We start from the raw sequence: 19,914 nt of genomic DNA, 5'->3' as shown, positions 1-19,914 counted from the left end.
AAAATATATCTCCCATAACTGTAAGACCCATGCACACACCAATATTCATAACTATATTACAATTCCAAGCTGGCTGCAAAAATTCTTTGATAAATGATCTCTCCCTGACTTCCCCATTGATAATTTGTTTTTTCACTTCCCGTTTATAATTAATCCCATGTATTCAGTGTATTGGTGGATGGATATGCCCTTTCTCTAGAGATATGTCTTGGATTTTTAATTTGAGTCAAAAGCTCAAAACATTGTTACCCTTTTGCTCATCAGTGTATAAATACACGGCTATGTACAGATGTATCTCTATGCACCTGTATAATTTGCTTCTGGGTTCCCTTCCTGCACTACAGCTCAAGTATACCAAAGTCTCCTGTCTCGCTCAGTGTGGGCTTTGGGTTTTTAGGGAGAGCTGCTACCTATGGACAAGTTCAAGTCTCTGGGAGACCAGAGAAGAGAACTGTTTATTTAATTTATCTGTGTGCAAAGAGATATCAGCCTTGTCTCCTAGTAGAAGCTACAGAGCCGGAGAGGAAGTCAGGACAGTGGGAATGATCCCTCAAATAGGGACAGTCCCGCAAATCCTTGACAGTTGGGAGCTATGCCTTTAAAGGAAATCTGTCAGCAGGTTTCTGCTACCTTATCTGAGAGCAGTATAATGTTGTCAAAGAGATCGTGAATCTAACAATGTATCACTTAGATTACTGGGTGCAGCCACTCTTACACAATCAAAATTTTTAGATTTAGCCATGTAGCAGAACTGAGAGAGCTGCTCGGCCCACACCAGGCTCTCTATAGAGATTGTACAATAACAGTGAGGTGTCAATCAGAGAAGGGGGCGTGCCGGACTGCCGGAGGTGCGTGACATTGTAGTCCGAGCAATAATAAGGGTCCTGCTGCTTAAACAAACAATAAAGGAAAACAACAGATCGGACCCTGACAAGACAGGCAGCCCTGAATTCTATGTTTTAACCCTTGCAGCATGCTGTCTTCAGCTTACATAGAAAAAACCTGCCGACAGGTTCAGTTTCACTATACGAGGGCTTGCTTTTCTAGGCCTATAAGGCTTTTTGTATTTCCATATTTCTTTTTTGAGTTGTGTGGTGCGGACACCTGCAAAAAAATGTACAGTGGAACCTTGGTTAACGAGAACAATCCGTTCTGAGAGTGTGCTTGTTAACCAAGTTAATCGTTCAGCAAAGCAACATTTCCCATAGGAAATCATTGCAATGCAGACAATTCGTTCCACAACTTGTTAAATGTCCCATCCTGGTCTCCTATTGTGCCATTCCACACACGCACAAACACACACAAACACATGCACATATTATGCTCACCTTACCTTCCGTTCCATCACCGGTCTCCTGGGACTTGCTGTTCGCTACTACGGGCTGTGTATCGGGTTACCATCACGACGAAGGGAGGAACTTCCGCACCCAGAGCGCTGACGTCAAAGGCAGGAGTCGCTTGCCTCTGATTGGCCAGCGCGTTGCCTTTGAGTAGCGGCTGACAGAGGAGGTTCCTGCTTCGTCGCAATGCTTGCCGATACACAGCCTATACCGGCGAAGTATAGGACCTAGGAGGCCGGCAAGGGAACGGAAGGTACACATATTATGCTCACCTTACCTTCCGTTCCATCGCCGGCCTCCTGGGTTTTGTAGTTCGCCGCGAGGATTCCTCCCTCGTCGAGATATACCGGCGAACTACAAGAACCATGAGGCTGCGATGGAATGGAAGGTAAGGTGAGCATAATACTGTATGTGTTTGTTTGTGTGTGTTTTGTGCATGCTTGTGTGTGTTTGCAGACTGTAAGAGCGGGTCAGAGCGCGGTGGATGTACGAAACCGGAAGTATGTGCGGTGAGGATTTTGCTCGCACAGTAAAGCTTTCTCGTAAACAGAGTTACAAATTTACAGAAAGCTTTGCTTGTTAAGCGAAATTCTCGTTAACTGGGTTACTCGTTAAGCGAGGTTCCACTGTATAGATAAAAAGCAGCAGAAAAAAATGCAGCTACGCTACGTGTGAACACGGCCTCAGTGCTACATTTTTTTGTGGGTTTACTGGAGAAAAAAAAATCAGTCACGTCTTTTTTTTATGCCATTTAACATTCACTGTAAATAATCTGATCCCTGCATTGTACATTTTATTACAATTTTAGGGACACAAAGTATGTCTGTTATTTGCTGATTTGTGATGTTATTTTTTTAAGTGCATTAAAAGGTTATTATTGTAATTGTTTATCATTATTTTTTAATAATTTTATAGGAAGAAAAGCAAAGCTGTGACCTTTTATTTTACCACTAATATACAGGTACATAGAAATGCACTGGTATGTAGAGATGTAGCTCTATGCACCGGTACAATTTGCCTGTAAAAATAGACATATGCAATGCAAATTCAAGCTTAGAAAACTTTCCTATATTCTATCAGTGATCATTGACTGACAGTTTTTGCTGGTGCCTCCAATGATGCAGGTTGGGGGTTTGATTCCTGGAAACTCATACTTGGCAATTTTTTCACAGTGATGCACAAAGCCTGCCACCAAAAATGTATTCATACCTATACACTTTTACCAGATTGCAAACCTTTTCCTGTCGCCTGAATGTGTGTTTGGACTCTGCGAAGATGAGAAAGAGTCCAGACATCACATATCAAGAGGTCTATAAATCTTGGATAATCCAGGATAGTTGGAAAATTATTTCTTGTGTAATAATCAGATATAACAATTGTTGAGTCAGGGTAACACATGCTAGTGTCACATTCCTACAGCTTCAAATTGACCTAGAGAATGGTGAATTTGTGCTGAGAGTTGATGTTTCACAGGTTATCATGCTTCAGACCTTACAAGTGAGGACAGAACTGGTGCCGCGCAGTCAGAGACAGAAGAATACACTATGATATTTTGCAACTCACAGATGACGTCATCTCTGATTGAGTTGTCCTTTTCTTCTCCATCCTTTCCAGACCATCATGACTTCTTACTATGTCTTGCTATGCTGCAGTTTAAGCTCAGACGTCTTCAGCTCTTCACTTCTGCAAACGATCATCAACTGATATAGGAATGTTAAATAAGGAGCAGTTCTTGGCAGCAGTCAGTAAACAATATATGGAGGTGGGATTTTCCGCTCCTTACATTACTTAAATTACTTCACCCCGATGAAGAATTAATACCAAATACTTCGAAACGTACGTCGGATGTTCTCTGAAGTTATTTTCCGTGACTAAGCCGTTATTTTGACATTCTCATCAATGCCGGTAGATATGATCTTGTAACGCTATTACATGTATTATTGCATATGTGATCCTGAAGGGTTGCGTTCACTATGGGCATAAGCCAATATAGGATGTATTTAAAATAATCACTTGTTGCCGTACAATTTTGCAAATATTTTGTATATTGTAAACCCCTAAGTGATCTGCATACTTGGCTTGGTCCCGATATTTTATATGCTTTTAATGGATATTCACCTGATGCCCTAATTAAATCTTTTGTACTTGTTTGCACTACAAAAACTCTGTCCTCTTTCTATATATTAAACTTACCATCTCTTGTTGCTGCTGGAGTAGTTATCAGCTGATTGGTGGTAGGGTGCCGAGTGTCTTACCCATGCATGTTCATGTTTAAGCTCTATCCTAATTAATTTGTAAACCTGAGACAACCCCTTTGATAGAGGAGGTTAAATAGTCTCAACATTACTCACATCACTCAGATCCAGCGCTCCGTCCCGTCAATCAGCATCAGCAACCGGAAGCCTCCTCTGCTGGTCCCAATTGTGTCTACAGCTATCCTCTCTTCTACTAGGGTAGTAAAGTTTCCAAGTAACGCACGCCTGCGGAGGATGTGAGATCAGATATTCTATTTAATGACCAAGCAGTCTGCAATGCCCTTCATGCTCATTAAACCCCAGCCTGGTCTTGTCCCCTTGTGCTTTGTTTCTAGCGACTTTGATCGTGGTCTTGTCCTGTTTCTTGATATTAGCCCTACCCGACCCCAGGGATTGTTCATTTTTTACCTGCTATTCTACTTTTCGTTTCAACCTCTGGCTGTGTTCCTGACTATGTTTCTTTCTTGTCTTCTGGTCAGCCATATCTTGACCGTTCTCCTGGGGACAACTCTTGGCTTTGATCCTGGATTATGACTACTACCTACAATCATGGCTATTTTTGGGACTGCAATCTGAAAATCCTCCTGCAGCAAAATCTATGTATCCTTGCAGAGTTATCATTGAAGTCCAGGTCATCCCTGAGACGTTGCACCCAGTTTAGCCAGACCCAAACAGATTATGACTTAGAGAATCCAAGATCTGGTACATGATCACAACAATTTGCTAGTGAAGCCATCACTTGTTCTGTGGAGCATAGATGAAGGTTCTTCCTGTAGTGCTGTTCCTGGTCCTGACTTCAGGCGTGCTCCAAACTATGGACCTTTCTTATACCTTAGCTTCTAGTGTCTTGACTGCTTTCCTGGTGACAATCATGGCTGTTTTCCAGATAATGCCTTGCTCCGATAGTCACTGCTTCTAATCTGTGATAATTCTGGGAATTATGACAAGGGAATCAACCTGCAGGAGGGGCGGATATATAATTGTTGCAGCTGCACAGGTACCCAAGAGGTTTGGGGGGCCCACTTCTACCTCCAAGGCAAGTGGAATTGTACATTTTGATGACCTCTTGGGCTGCAATGGGCCCACATACGGTTCTTGCACAAGGGCTCTTTTATATCTGTGTCTGCCAGTGTCCTGCAGCAAAGTTTACACCGCCTTAGACTCAGCACCCCTGTGTCAAACAGATTCTGTGACTACAACAATAGCCTTGGGTGTTATGAACTGGTAACCGTGGACGATCACAAAAAAATCTGGAAAAAAAACCACAAGAGTAGTTGGAAACTAAGCTGACCGCAATCCCCTATCTATCAGACAACACTAGAAGTAGCAGTGAGATGTTCCTAACACACCTAGATGCCTCGTCACTGCCGGAGAAACTAGCTACACTTGAAAAATAGAAATGAGGAATCCTAACTTGCCTCAGAGCAGTCCCCAAAGCAATAGCAAGCCCCCAACATGTAACGACGGTGATGTAAGAAAACACAATACACAGAAAATATAGATCAGCAAAGGTGAGGCTTGACTTACTAGATACAACAGGACTGGACAGATAACTAATTGCGGCCAGCAAAAAACCCTGCAAAAAATACCAAACTCCTGATAGAAAAAAAGAACTTAGACCACACGGTCTTCCCCCACTATATCAGGTACTGTTGTGCCAGACACACAAGTTAAACAGAACTGCAGATATAATGGGAAGGAACAAAATCACAGAACAAATAATAGTCAAAAGTGCAAATAATCAAAATCAGAACAGTGAGAAACTCCCTTTCTAGCTGAAGGAACTGCCCTCTCAAAAATAGCAGAGAGCCAGATCCTCACATGCAAGAAACAAACACACAACAAAATGGAAAAACAACACCAACACCCGAAGGTGCAAAAACAGCAGTTAAGCAAAGAAAACCTGCAGACTTATCTGGAGTGAATTCTGGTGCAGGATAAATTGAGGAAACTGAAGGACAAACTCCAAGCCATCTTCAGAGGCAGAAGCAAACATTTATCACCGGCATCCGCCAGCAGAAACTGCTCACCTATATACACTAGACTGGTCTCCAATACAACTTCCTGGATTCCTAATTAATTCCAACACCTGTTTGAGTCACAGATTCATACTCAGCTTTATTACCATTCTTGGCCACCAGATAGAGCTCCACACCAGAACCCACTCGGATGACATTCACAACACTTGGGGGTCTCCAGAGTTCAAGCATGTGTACGTCTGCCCCATTTATTCCCTATGGAACTGCCAGATTGCTAAGCACTACACCATAGAGAATAAATAGAGGGGTGGTCCGCATGCTTGACCTTCATTCAGATTGGGCTCCATCTTAGGGATCACTGGAGATCCCAGCGGATGTACCCTCAGCAATCAGCAATTTGTTCACTGTCCTACTAATAGGGCATAACATAAAAAAAAAAAAAACAAGTTATGGGCAACTTGTATCCATCCCACTGTTAGTGTGGTGGGAGGGTCCAAACGTATCGTGCCTCTTTTTGGTTTATCACAGCACATTTGTGCAACATGATCATTTAGGTATGTCTAGATCAGTGATGGCTAACCTATGACAGGCATGTCAGTGGTGACACACTGAGCCATTTTTGCTGACACGCACTGCAGGAGCAGGCAGCAGTGTCCCGATCTATAAGATAATCCGCGTTCGCCAGTGATTTAACTACAACTTCATATGCAGCTAAACTGTTCCGAAATGACCGGCTCGGGGGGAGCCGCACATGCAGTTTTAGTTAAATCACCGGTGACCGCGGCTTGTCTTATAGATTGTGATGTGGACACTGGTAATTTGTACCTTTTAATTAGGGTCCTGAGTGAGGCATGCTTACGTATCACTCCTCTCTCTAACCCAGTGGTCTGAAACACGCAAGCCGCATGCGGCCCCTGAGCTTCTTGTGGCCCGCAGGTCCCCTGACGATCGCGGCCCTCTGCTGGGGGCCACAGCAGATGGCTTCGGCCCTCGGCAAAGGGTTGTGATTGTCAGGAGGCCCGCGGGTTGCAAGATACAGGAAATAGGACACCAAGGGAATGGAGGACAGGTGAGAAGAATCTTTTTTTGTGTGTGTATGTGAAAACGGCATCATGGTGCATAAATATTGGACGTAACTACAGGATGGGGCATAGCGAAAAGAAGGGGACACAGATGTGTACAAGAATGGACACAATACTACAAGGATGACAAGATGGGCACATTACTACAGGATGGGGACAAGGATGGACATTAGTACAGGATGGACACATAATTACAGGATGGGGCATTACTAAAAGAAGGGGACAAGAATGGACACATTATTACAAGGGTGACAACATGGGTACATTACTACAGGATGGGGTACATTACTAGAGAGGACAAGGATGGGCACATTACTACAGGATGGGGACAAGGATGGGAACATTACTACAGAGGACAAGGATGGGCACATTACTACAGAGGACAAGGATGACCACATTATTACACGGGACAAGGATAGGCATATTCTTACAGGACTAGAAGATGGCCCGATTCTAACGCATCGGGTATTCTAGAATTTACGTATTGTGTAGGTAATGTATGATTTTTGTTATATATATATATATATATATATATATATATATATATATATATATATATAGATATATAGATGTTGTGTGTAGTTGCCAAGTGTTTGTGTAGGGCGCTGTAAATGTTCTGGGTGTTGTCTGGGTGGGGGGGTGTGAGAGTGGTGGTGTTTGTGGAGCGCTATGTGTCTGCAGCATTGTGTGTGTGGTGCTTTGTGTGTTGCGCGGTTTGTGTGGGTGTGGCTGTGGGGTGCGTGTGTGTGTTTTGGGGGGAGGTATGTTTTGTGCAATGTGTGTGTGTTGCGCGGTATGTGCGTATATTTGTGTATGCCGCGGTGTTTGTGTGTTGGGTGTTGTGTGTGTGCGGCGTTGTCTGTGTGTGTGTGTGGGTGTCTGTGTAGGGCGGTGTTTGTGGTTCCCAGTGTGTGTGTGTGTGTGTGTGTGGTGTGTTGTGTGGTGCGCGTGTGGCGGTGTGTGTGTGTTTTGGGGGGAGGTGTGCACCCCCATCGTGCTCCATCCCCCATGCTGCGCATCGCCCATCGTGCTCCTTCCCCCATGCTGCGCATCCCCATCGTGCTCCATCCCCCATGCTGCGCACCCCCCATCGTGCTCCATCCCCCATGCTGCGCACCCCCCATCGTGCTCCATCCCCCATGCTGCGCACCTCCCATCGTGTTCCATCCCCCATGCTGCGCACCCCCCATCGTGCTCCATCCCCCATGCTGCGCACCCCCCATCGTGCTCCATCCCCCATGCTGCGCACCCCTCATTGTGCTCCATCCCCCATGCTGCGCACCCCCCATCGTGCTCCATCCTCCATGCTGCGCACCCCCCATCGTGCTCCATCTCCCATGCTGCACACCCCCCATCGTGCTCCATCTCCCATGCTGCGCACCCCCCCTCGTGCTCCATCCTCCATTCTGCACACCCTCCATTGTGCTCCATCCCCCGTGCTGGGGTCGCCGGGGGCGGGGGCGAGCGTGCCAACGTGTGCCGGGGGCGGGGCCGAGCGGGCGAGGCGTCAGCGTATGCCGGCTCCCTGCACATGTGTATCGGGAGCCGGTGTACGCTGGTAACCATGATACACATCGGGTAACTAAGGGAAGCGTTTCCTATAGTTACCCGATGTGTATCATAGTTACCAGCGTACACCGGCTCCGTCACGATCCCAGCATCGCAAGGTTATGTCCGCCGGGGGCGGGGCCGAGCGTGCCAACGTGTGCCTGGGCATGGCCGAGCGGGCGAGGCGTCAGCATATGCCGGCTCCCTGCACATCTGTACCGGGAGCCGGTGTACGTTGGAGCGGGCGATGCGTGCGGAGGGCCGGGGCGAGCGGCCAATCCATTCGGGGGGCGGGGCCAGGCCGAGGCGAGCAGCCAATCCGTGGGGGGGGGGCAGGCCGAGCCCAGTGGCCAATCCGACAGCTGTCATTCTAACGACACTGTCACGACACAATTTTGGAGCAAGACAGACAGACAGACAGAATAAGGCAATTATATATATATATACAGTGCCTACAAGTAGTATTCAACCCCCTGCAGATTTAGCAGGTTTACACATTCGGAATTAACTTGGCATTGTGACATTTGGACTGTAGATCAGCCTGGAAGTGTGAAATGCACTGCAGCAAAAAAGAATGTTATTTCTTTTTTTTTTTTTTTTTTTTTTTAATGGTGAAAAGTTTATTTGAGGGTCATTTATGATTCAACCCCTCAAACCACCAGAATTCTGTTTGGTTCCCCTAAAGTATTAAGAAGTATTTCAGGCACAAAGAACAATGAGCTTCACATGTTTGGATTAATTATCTCTTTTTCCAGCCTTTTCTGACTAATTAAGACCCTCCCCAAACTTGTGAACAGCACTCATACTTGGTCAACATGGGAAAGACAAAAGGAGCATTTCAAGGCCATCAGAGACAAGATCGTGGAGGGTCACAAGGCTGGCAAGGGGTACAAAACCCTTTCCAAGGAGTTGGGCCTACCTGTCTCCACTGTTGGGAGCATCATCCGGAAGTGGAAGGCTTATGGAACTACTGTTAGCCTTCCACGGCCTGGACAGCCTTTGAAAGTTTCCACCCGTGCCGAGGCCAGGCTTGTCCGAAGAGTCAAGGCTAACCCAAGGACAACAAGGAAGGAGCTCCGGGAAGATCTCATGGCAGTGGGGACATTGGTTTCAGTCAATACTATAAGTAACGTACTCCACCGCAATGGTCTCCGTTCCAGACGAGCCCGTAAGGTACCTTTACTTTCAAAGCGTCATGTCAAGGCTCGTCTACAGTTTGCTCATGATCACTTGGAGGACTCGGAGACAGACTGGTTCAAGGTTCTCTGGTCTGATGAGACCAAGATCGAGATCTTTGGTGCCAACCACACACGTGACGTTTGGAGACTGGATGGCACTGCATACGACCCCAAGAATACCATCCCTACAGTCAAGCATGGTGGTGGCAGCATCATGCTGTGGGGCTGTTTCTCAGCCAAGGGGCCTGGCCATCTGGTCCGCATCCATGGGAAGATAAATAGAACGGCCTACCTGGAGATTTTGGCCAAGAACCTCCGCTCCTCCATCAAGGATCTTAAGATGGGTCGTCATTTCATCTTCCAACAAGACAACGACCCAAAGCACACAGCCAAGAAAACCAAGGCCTGGTTCAAGAGGGAAAAAATCAAGGTGTTGCAGTGGCCTAGTCAGTCTCCTGACCTTAACCCAATTGAAAACTTGTGGAAGGAGCTCAAGATTAAAGTCCACATAAGACACCCAAAGAACCTAGATAACTTGGAGAAGATCTGCATGGAGGAGTGGGCCAAGATAACTCCAGAGACCTGTGCCGGCCTGATCAGGTCTTATAAAAGATGATTATTAGCTGTAATTGCAAACAAGGGTTATTCCACAAAATATTAAACCTAGGGGTTGAATAATAATTGACCCACACTTTTATGTTGAAAATTTATTAAAATTTAACTGAGCAACATAACTTGTTGGTTTGTAAGATTTATGCATCTGTTAATAAATCCTGCTCTTGTTTGAAGTTTGCAGGCTCTAACTTATTTGCATCTTATCAAACCTGCTAAATCTGCAGGGGGTTGAATACTACTTGTAAGCACTGTAGATGGGGACAAGGATGAGCACATTACTACAGGGGACAAGAATGGGCTCATTACTATAGGGGACAATATAGGCACATTAGTACAGGGGACAAGGATGGGCACATTACTATAGCATGGGGACAAGGATGGGAACATTACTACAGAGGACAAGGATGACCACATTATTACAGGGGACAAGAATAGGCATATTACTACAGGATGGGGACAAGGATGAGCACAATACTACAGGGGACAAGAATGGGCTCATTACTATAGGGGACAATATGGGCACATTAGTACGGGGACAAGGATGGGAACATTACTACTGTATGGGGATAAGTATAGGCACCTTACTACAGGGGACAAGGATGGGCACCTTACTACAGGGGACAAAGATGGGCACATTACTACAGGGGACAAGATGGGCACATTACGACAGTGGACATGACTGCTTCTGCTGGGGGGAGGGGGAGAGGAGATAATCATTATCTCCTCTTCCCCCAACAGTCATTATCTCCTCTCCCCTTCCCCCCAGCAGTCATCATCAAATAACATTTTGTTATTAGAGCTATAAATATCACAAAATTATGGCTTTTTCGAGAAGTGACACACCACCTGAGTTATGCTTGATTTTTTTTTTTTTTTACGAATTTTGACATACCAAGCTCAAATGGTTGGCCATAACTGGTCTGGATGGAAATTATACACATTGACTGTATTTTGCTGCTTGCAGAATGCTGGCCATCATTTCAATGTGCCCATGAGGATATGGTCAGAAAAGGAAATATAATGAGCAGAGATACCTTGGTCTAAAACATTAAAACATATGAGTCTGGCTTGGTACAGGTTTGCCATGCGCTACTGTTCTCTTGGGAAACCATGAAAAGATTGAGATTGGCTGCAATTAACTAGGAAATCAATGCGCAGTGCATATGATTACAATCTCCTGTTTTGTCTCCGAATGTCATAGCGCGATCTTTCTGCTAGCCCATATTTCATCTGGAGCAAAAACCATTGCCCCATAGATGAGCTGGTGCTGATTTCCTCCACAGGAAATGATATGGGCACAGTTATTTTTGTTCCTACCTCTATGCAGCTGGCCACTATGTAGATTTTCATTGTGCGAGCTGGCCGCTTGCCTTTGCGCACTATCCTAGCAGCTGCAATGTCACTGGCTTCTACCGAGAGTATTGCTGAGAGAACAAAGAAATGATATGATTCACATCGACTGTAACCTAGGAGCCGTTCTACAGAAGCCGCATTTTTTTTAGTGTCCTTTTTTGTCTAATTTTATACCAAAAAATCTGGAGCTAAGCTGTTTCACTCTGCACAGTCTAACCTACCAGCTTACTTACTGTATACGGGATATCCATTTCCATGTCACAGAATGAATGAAATCAACACATTTCTTTTTCCATTTGTACTATGTGAGTATTGAACTTTTGTGCATAAAACATTTATATATTCAGACAAGAAAATATTCTGATACAGATCTGAATCCCAAATCCGCATGTGTTACAGATTGTGTATATATCCCTCTATACACTGGAAGAATAAAATTTATGGTGAAAAATTGCATATTTTGCTGCCTAAAGCCCGCTTTACACACTGCAATGTATCTTACAATGTGTCGGCGGGGTCACGTCGTAAGTGACGCACATCCGGCATCGTAAGGTACATTGTAGTGTGTAACAGCTACGTGCGATTGCGATTGAACGGTAAAACGTTCATCGCATACACATCGTACCTTTCTCTAGAATTGCACGTCAGGTTGTTCATCGTACCCGGGGTAGCGCACATCGCAGTGTATGACACCCCGGGAACGATGAACAGATCTCACCTGCGTCCTGCGGCTCCCGCCGGCAATGCGGAAGGAAGGAGGTGGGCGGGTGTTTACGTCCCGCTCAGCTCCGCCCCTCCGCTTCTATTGGCCGGCTGCCGCGTGACGTCGATGTGACGACGAACGTCCCTCCCACTCCAGGAAGTGGATGTTCGCCGTCCACATCGAGGTCGTATGGAAGGTAAGTACGTGTGACGGGGGTTAATCGTATGTGCGGCACATTCAACAAAATTGAACGTGCCTCACATACGATGGGGGCGTTGCAAATCGCATACGAAATCGTATGCGAAATTGCAACGTGTAAAGCAGGCTTAAGGCTACGTTCACACATCAGTTTTTTTCCATCAGGCACAATCCAGAAAAAAACGGATAAAACGGATCCGGCACTGGATCCGTTTTATCCCCATTGATTTGAATTAGCTCCGGATTGTGCCTGATGGCCTTGCGTTGTATCCGGCCTTTGATGGATCATAATTACTCAATGCGGCGGCCGGATGGAACGTCTGATTGAAAGTTTTTTGTCTCTGAAAAAAAAACGTATCGCGCCGGATCCGGCGCTATACAACGTGATTTACAGTGGAAGCCTATGGACGCCGAATCCGGCGCGATGCGGCAAAAACGGATGCGGCCGCCGGATCTGTTTTTTTAAACTGAACATGCTCCAATTTATTGAAAAAATGGATCCAGCAAAAAAAACAGACAAAATGGATGCAAAAACCGGATGCGCCGGATCCATTATTTGACAGATCAGGTATACCGGATCCATAAAAAAAAAAAGGATCAGGCGCATCTGTTTTTGCATATTCTGCACCGGATTCTGTTGCATCAGGCAAACGCCAGATTGTGCCTGATGCCAAAAAACTGCTGTCTGAACGTAGCCTAAGAATGAGCAGAGGTTTTCAATTTATCATAAAAAATATACATACTACTGAGTTTACATCCACTATCTAGAAAGACACATCTGCAGGTTTTTCTCACTATCTGACATGAAATCAGAAAAAAAACTTTCCCGTTTTCTGTCAATTAGGAACCAAAATTATTTACCATATATTTGCCAAATCCCAGAATAATGAGAGAGAATGTTTTAAGGCATTTTTATTACTTTCTGCAAAGTAAAAAGTTTACATACATTTCATTAGTATTTGGTACCATAACTCTTAATCTGTAAAATGTTTTGGATCTCCTTCCACAAGCTTCTCACATTAGTTGGTAGGAATTTGCGCCCATTCCTCCTAACAGAACTGGTGTAACTGAGCCATGTTTGTAAGTCACCTTGATCGCACCGGCCTTTTCAGCTTTGCCCATACATTTTCAGCAGGATTGAGATCAGGGTTTTGTGATGGCCACTCCAAAACATTGACTTTGTTATCCTTAGGCTATGTGCGCACTAGAAATGTGAATTTTCTCAAGAAAATTTCTTGAGAAACTTCTGGGAGTGGAAGATTTCCGCACCTGCGGAGAAATCCGCGGCAAAAACGCATGCGGATTTGCCGCGGATTTGCCGCGGATTTACCGCGGATTTACCGCAGGTTTGTCCCTGCAATAAATAATAAAGATAATCGATAGACAGATAATGGATAGAGGGAAAGATGGATAGATGAATAGATAGATAGATAGAGGGATAGATAGATAGATGAATAGATGAATAGATAGATAGAGGGATAGATGGATAGATGAATAGATAGATAGATAGAGGGATAGATGGATAAATAGATAGATAGAGGGATAGATGGATAGATAGATAGATAGATGGATAGATAGATAGATAGATAGATGGAGGGATAGATGGATAGATAGATAGATAGATAGATAGAGGGATAGATAGATAGATAGATAGATAGATGAGAAAAACCTATATAATGTTCCACCTCCCTGCATTTTCTAAGCTGGCACCCTTTAGTGACTTTCATGTGGCACTAAAGGGTGCTTAGCCTTGTATTTAGCCATAAAATAAATAAATAATTAAAAAAAAACGATGTGAGGTCCCCCCATATTTTGTAGCCAGCTTGGGTAAAGCAGACGGCTGCAGCCTGCAGACCACCGCTGGCAGCTTCACCTTGGCTGATAATCCAAAACAGTGGGCACCCCACGGTGTTATTTTAAATTATATAAATAATTTAAAACAAAAAACGTGCGGTCCCCCCCATATTGGATCACCAGCCAAGGTAAAGCGGACAGCTGGGGTCTGATATTCTCAGACTAGGGAGGTCCACTGTTATTGGACACTCCCCAGCCTAAAAATAGCAGGCCGCAGCCGCCCCAGAAGTGGCGCATCCATTAGACGTGCCAATCCTGGCGCTTTGCCCCAGCTCATCCCGCGCCCTGGTGCGTTGGCAAACGGGGTAATATATGGGGTTGATGCCAGATGTGTAATGTCACCTGGCATCAAGCCCTGGGGTTGGTGAGGTCAGGCGTCTATCAGATACCCGACATCACCAACCCAGTCAGTAGTAATTAAAAAATAGACAACAAAAAAAGTTTTATTTGAAAAAACACTCCCCACATAGCCTCTTTAACCAAGTTATTGAAAAGAACAATCAATCCACGTCCGGCGTAATCCAATAGGGGGGGGGGCCCACGGCGATCCATACCATAGTCGCTGTCCCAGTCAATGAAGAACAGAATGTTCCCCATTGGCTGGGAGAGCAATGCAGTGACCTGAGCTAACATCAATAGGTCAGCCCAGGTCACTGCAGGGGATGCCGAGCGCTGCCATCAGGAGCATAGATGAGATCATTACCTTCTGTGATCATCTCCTGTACTGCTGACGTCAGCGCTGTCACTGACTGCGTTGTCAGAAGTATCGCGAGAGCCCGTGATGTCACCGCTAGTGACAGTCTCGGGCCGCTCGTGAGACGGGCATAGACAGCGCTGACGTCAGGAGGCAGGAGATCGTCACAGCAGGTAATGATCTCACCTCCTGACAGCAGCGATCGTCATCCCCGCGGCTCCCAACACTGCAGGGTGTCAGTGTCTGCCTGTGTCAGTGTCTGCCTGCGCTGCAGCGTGACAGGCTGCTGACACTGCGGGCAGACACTGACACCCTGCAGTGCAGGCAGCCGCGAGGCCGGAGCAGGACACAGACTGGCACCTGGAGGTCGCACGGAAGTGCTTCTGTGCGGCGTCCAGGGAGTGTGACGTCTGCTCCGCTTCCTCTTCCTGACATAATGACATCGCTTCCTGCAAAACCGCAGGCAGCGATGATCATTCCCGCAGGTAAATCGCGGCTATTCCGGTGGTATACCGCACATCATTGCTACCTGCGGAATACCCCCGGAATACCCCCGGTACCTGCGGAAATTAATGGACATGCACATTTTCTCAAGAAAGTTTCTCGACAAAATTTTCTCAAGAAATTTTCTTGAGAAAAATCCGCTCAGTGCGCACAGCTATTTTTTTTTCTCATTGAATTTCATGGGAAATGTCTGCACAAAGATTGCAGACATTTCTCAAGAAATTTCCGGGGCAAATCCGCGGGTAAATCCGCAGGTAAAAAGCTCTAGTGCGCACATAGCCTAAAGCCACTTTGTAACCAGTTTGGTTGTATGCTACGGGTCATTGTCCATTTAGAAGACCCATTTCTGCCCAAGCTTTAAGTTCCTGACTGATGTCTTGAGATGTTGCTTCAGTATTGCCACATAATCTTCTTTATTCATGATGCCATCTATCTTGTGAAGTGCACCAGTCCCTCCTGCAGGAAAACAACCCCACAACATGATGCTGCCACCTTTTATGTTTCACAGTTGGGATGGTGTTCGTAGGCTTCAAAGCTTCTCTCTTTTTCCTCCTGTGATGCAGTAAAGGGTATGGTGGTGGATTGGGAGCTATATTCCTCTTAGCATGTGCCTTTTGCAATGGTGAGCAGCAGAGAAGAGGTTAATCCTGGCCTGGATGTTCTCTGCTAGTTCAGGTTTGAAGCAAAGGCTGATGTTCACAGGTGCATGATTAGCACAGCTTAAATAGTCAGCCAGAACTTCTAAAGGCTACTTTATACGCTGCGATATCGGTCCCGATATCGCTAGCGTGGATACCCGCCCCCATCTGTTGTGCGACACGGGCAAATCGCTGCCCGTGCCGCACAACATCGCGCAGACCCGTCACACATACTTACCTGCCCGGCGACGTCGCTGTGACCGGCGCCGCCTCCTTTCTAAGGGGGCGGTCCGTGCGGCGTCACAGCGACGTCACTGAGCGGCCGCCCAATAGAAGCGGAGGGGCGGAGATGAGTGGCCGGAACATCCCGCCCACCTCCTTCCTTCCTCATAGCGGCCGTGAAGCAGGTAAGGAGAGGTTCCTCGTTCCTGCGGCGTCACACATAGCGATGTGTGCTGCCGCAGGAGCGACGAACTACATTGTTACTGCTGCAGTAATGATAATCGAGAATGGACCCCCATGTCACCGATGAGCGATTTTGCACGTTTTTGCAACGATGCAAAATCGCTCATCTGTGTCACACGCAGCAACATCGCTAATGCGGCCGAATGTGCGTCACAAATTCCGTGACCCCAACGACTCCGCATTAGCGATGTCGCAGCGTGTAAAACCCCCTTTAAGTGTTAGGGTGGTTGGGCTGAAGATATGAAGCAGTCTGTCAGTGTGAAGGAAAAAACTCCTATCTGAATAGACTGGTATGTCTTGGACTTTTGTTGCTGTGCTGTATGCCAAGCTGGGCTTTTTTTCCCTTTGTTTTCTCTGAAGTAAGACTGCATTTATGTTTTTATTAAGTGTAAATAAAATACTGACCCTTTTTGGACTGTAATCTGGTGTGTGCCTCTTGACTGCGTCCCTGCCATCGCCTACCAGAGTTGAATTCCCCACCCTACAAACGTAATTATGGTCATTATGGCCAAGCATTTAATTTTAATTTCGTCAGACCACAGGACATGTCTCCAAAAATTAAGATCTTTTTTCCTGTGTGAATTTGCAAACATTAATCTGGCTTTTTTTATGCTTCTTTTGGAGTAAAGGTACCGTCACACTTAGCGACGCTCCAGCGATCCCACCAGCGATCTGACCTTGCAGGGATCGCTGGAGCGTTGCTACATGGTCGCTGGTGAGCTGTGAATCAGGCAGATCTCCACAGCGATCAGAGATCAGCCACCAGCGACCCGTGTAACAACGCTGTAACCATAGTACACATCGGGTTACTAAGCAAAGCGCTTTGCTTAGTAACCCGATGTGTACCTTGGCTACGTGTGCAGGGAGCAGGGAACCGGCTTCTAGAAGCTGTGGACGCTGGTAACCAAGGTAAATATTAGCAAAGCCTTTGCTTGGTTACCCGATGTGTACCTTGGTTACCAGCGTTGCAGAAGCCAGTTCCCTGCACATTCAGATCGTTGCTCTCTCGCTGTCAAACACAGCGATGTGTGCTTCACAGCGGCAGAGCAACAACCAAAAAATGGTCCAGGACATTCAGCAACGACCGGCGACCTCACAGCAGGGGCCAGGTCGTTGCTGGATGTCACACACAGCGACATCGCTAGCAAGATCACTGTTACGTCACAAAACCCGTGACTCAGCAGCGATGTCGCTAGCGATGTCGCTTAGTGAGACGTGGCCTTAATGGCTTCTTCCTGGCAGAGTGGCCTTTCAGCCCATTTTGATACAGTACTCGTTTCACTGTGGATAATGACACAATCTTACCAGATTCCGCCAGCATCTTCACAAGGTCTTTTGCTTTTGTTCTTGGGTTGATATGCACATGTCTGACCAAAGCACATTCATCTTTGGTACACAGAACCCATCTCCTTCCTGAGTGGTATGATGGCTGGAAATTCCCATCTAGTTTGTACTTACGTATAATTATTTGTACAGATAAACGAGCCACCTTTAGGTATCTGGAAATTGTACCCAAGGATGAACCAGACTTGTGCAAGTCCACAATTCTCTTCCTGAGATCTTGGCTGATTTCTTTTGACTTCCCCATGATGCTGCACAAAGATGCAGTGTGTTTCAGGTGTGCATTAAAACACATCCACAGGTGTGTCTCTGATTAACTCAGCTGTTGCCAATAACCCTATCAGAAGCTTCCAAAGACATGACATCATAATATGGGCTGTCCCATATTGTTTAAAGGCATAGTACTCTAAAGGGGGCTTTACACGCAACAACATTGCTAACGAGATGTCGTTGGGGGTCACGGAATTCGTGACGCACATCCGGCCTCATTAGTGACGTCGTTGCGTGTGAAATGCACGAACGACCGCCAACAATCAAAATTACTCACCATATCGTTGATCGCGACGTTGACACATCGTTATAATCTCAAATATTGCTGTTGCAGGACGCAGGTTTTTCGTCGTTCCTGTGGCAGCACACATCGCTATGTGTGACACCGCAGGAACGAGGAACAACATCGTACCTGCGGCTGAAGCAATGAGGAAGAAAGGAGGTGGGCGGGATGTTCCGGCCGCTCATCTCTGCCCCTCCGCTTCTATTGGGTGGTGGCTTAGTGTCGCCGCTGTGACGCCGAACGAACCTCCCCTTTAGAAAGGAGGCAGTTCGCCAGCCACAGCGACGTCGCTAGGCAGGTATGTGTGACGGGGACTAACGATGTTGTGCGCCACGGGCAGCGATTTGCCCGTGACGCACAACCGACGGGGGCGGGTGCTTTCACTGTGTGTAAAGTGGCCTTAAGTGTATGTCAACTTTTGACTTTGCAGAAATTAATAAAAAATGCCTTAAAACATTCTCTCTCTCTTTCTCTCATTATTCTGGTATTTGACAAATATAAATAATAGTGAGAGAGCCATTACACACTAGAGAAAAGGTTTTCCACTGTTTTGAGTTCTGGAGACAAAATTTCCAATCACACCATCTTTGTGGACAAAAAAATAGTAATATGTAACACGACACGGTTTGCATCCTCCCTGCTAATTGTACTGCGGGTGTAATGCTTGTTGCCTAAAGTATTACAACATACCAGTGCTACCTAAAATATTTTTTTCACCCTGTAATTTTTTTTAATTTTTTTTTTTAAGTACTGTATTTTTCGTTCTATAAGACGCACCGGATTATAAGAAACACCCCAAATTTAGAGATGAAAAAGGTAAAAAATATAAAATAAAATGGGGTCCATCTTATACTCCAGTGGTGTCTTACCTGAGGGGGGCGGCAGCGGTGGTGTAGCGAGGTCACAGGAAGCAGGGGCGGTGGTGGAATAGGGCAATGCTGCAGGCGCTGCGATGGGGGTCTGTGCTGGCAGCGGTGGGGTCTGTAATGACAGCGGGGGGGTCTGTGATGGCAGCATGGAGCAGGGCAGTGAGTGTCATAGATGCTCTATCGGCGGTGCGGGCTTCAAAGATGGAGCTCTTGGTTCAATGGCAAGCCGAGAGCTCCATTTGCGCACGCGCCGACTCTGGGCGCCATTATTTGAAGCCAGAGCATCTGGGACACCCGCCACAGCCCTGCACCAGACAGCCACCCGAACAGACAGATCACACCACAACTCGCCCAGCATCAAGCACAGCGCCCATTCTCCACCTCCCAGTAAGGTACATTCAGATTTTAAGACGCACCCCTCATTTTCCTCTGAAATCTTTGGGGAGGAAAAGTACGTCTTATAATTGAAAAAATACGGTACATACTGGAAAACCAGAATAAATCATAAAAATTGAAGGTTATGTCTGTTGCTCAGATTAGTGATCTAAAGTCAATGGCACCATTAACTGACAATGATAACATGATAATTATAGTCTATAAACCCGCAGAAAAGTTTCCTGTTTGAAATAATACATCACAGACACAAGGTTTTTTTAATGGACAAAAAGAGCACCCATTTTTTACAATTTATAGATAGTTGATAACCCCCCAAAATGCTGAAACAAATTTGCCCCACTTATGCCGG

Source organism: Anomaloglossus baeobatrachus, chromosome 5, assembly GCF_048569485.1.
Source record: "Anomaloglossus baeobatrachus isolate aAnoBae1 chromosome 5, aAnoBae1.hap1, whole genome shotgun sequence".
NCBI lineage: Eukaryota > Metazoa > Chordata > Amphibia > Anura > Aromobatidae > Anomaloglossus > Anomaloglossus baeobatrachus.
Note: the sequence above shows the minus strand (reverse complement) of the source record.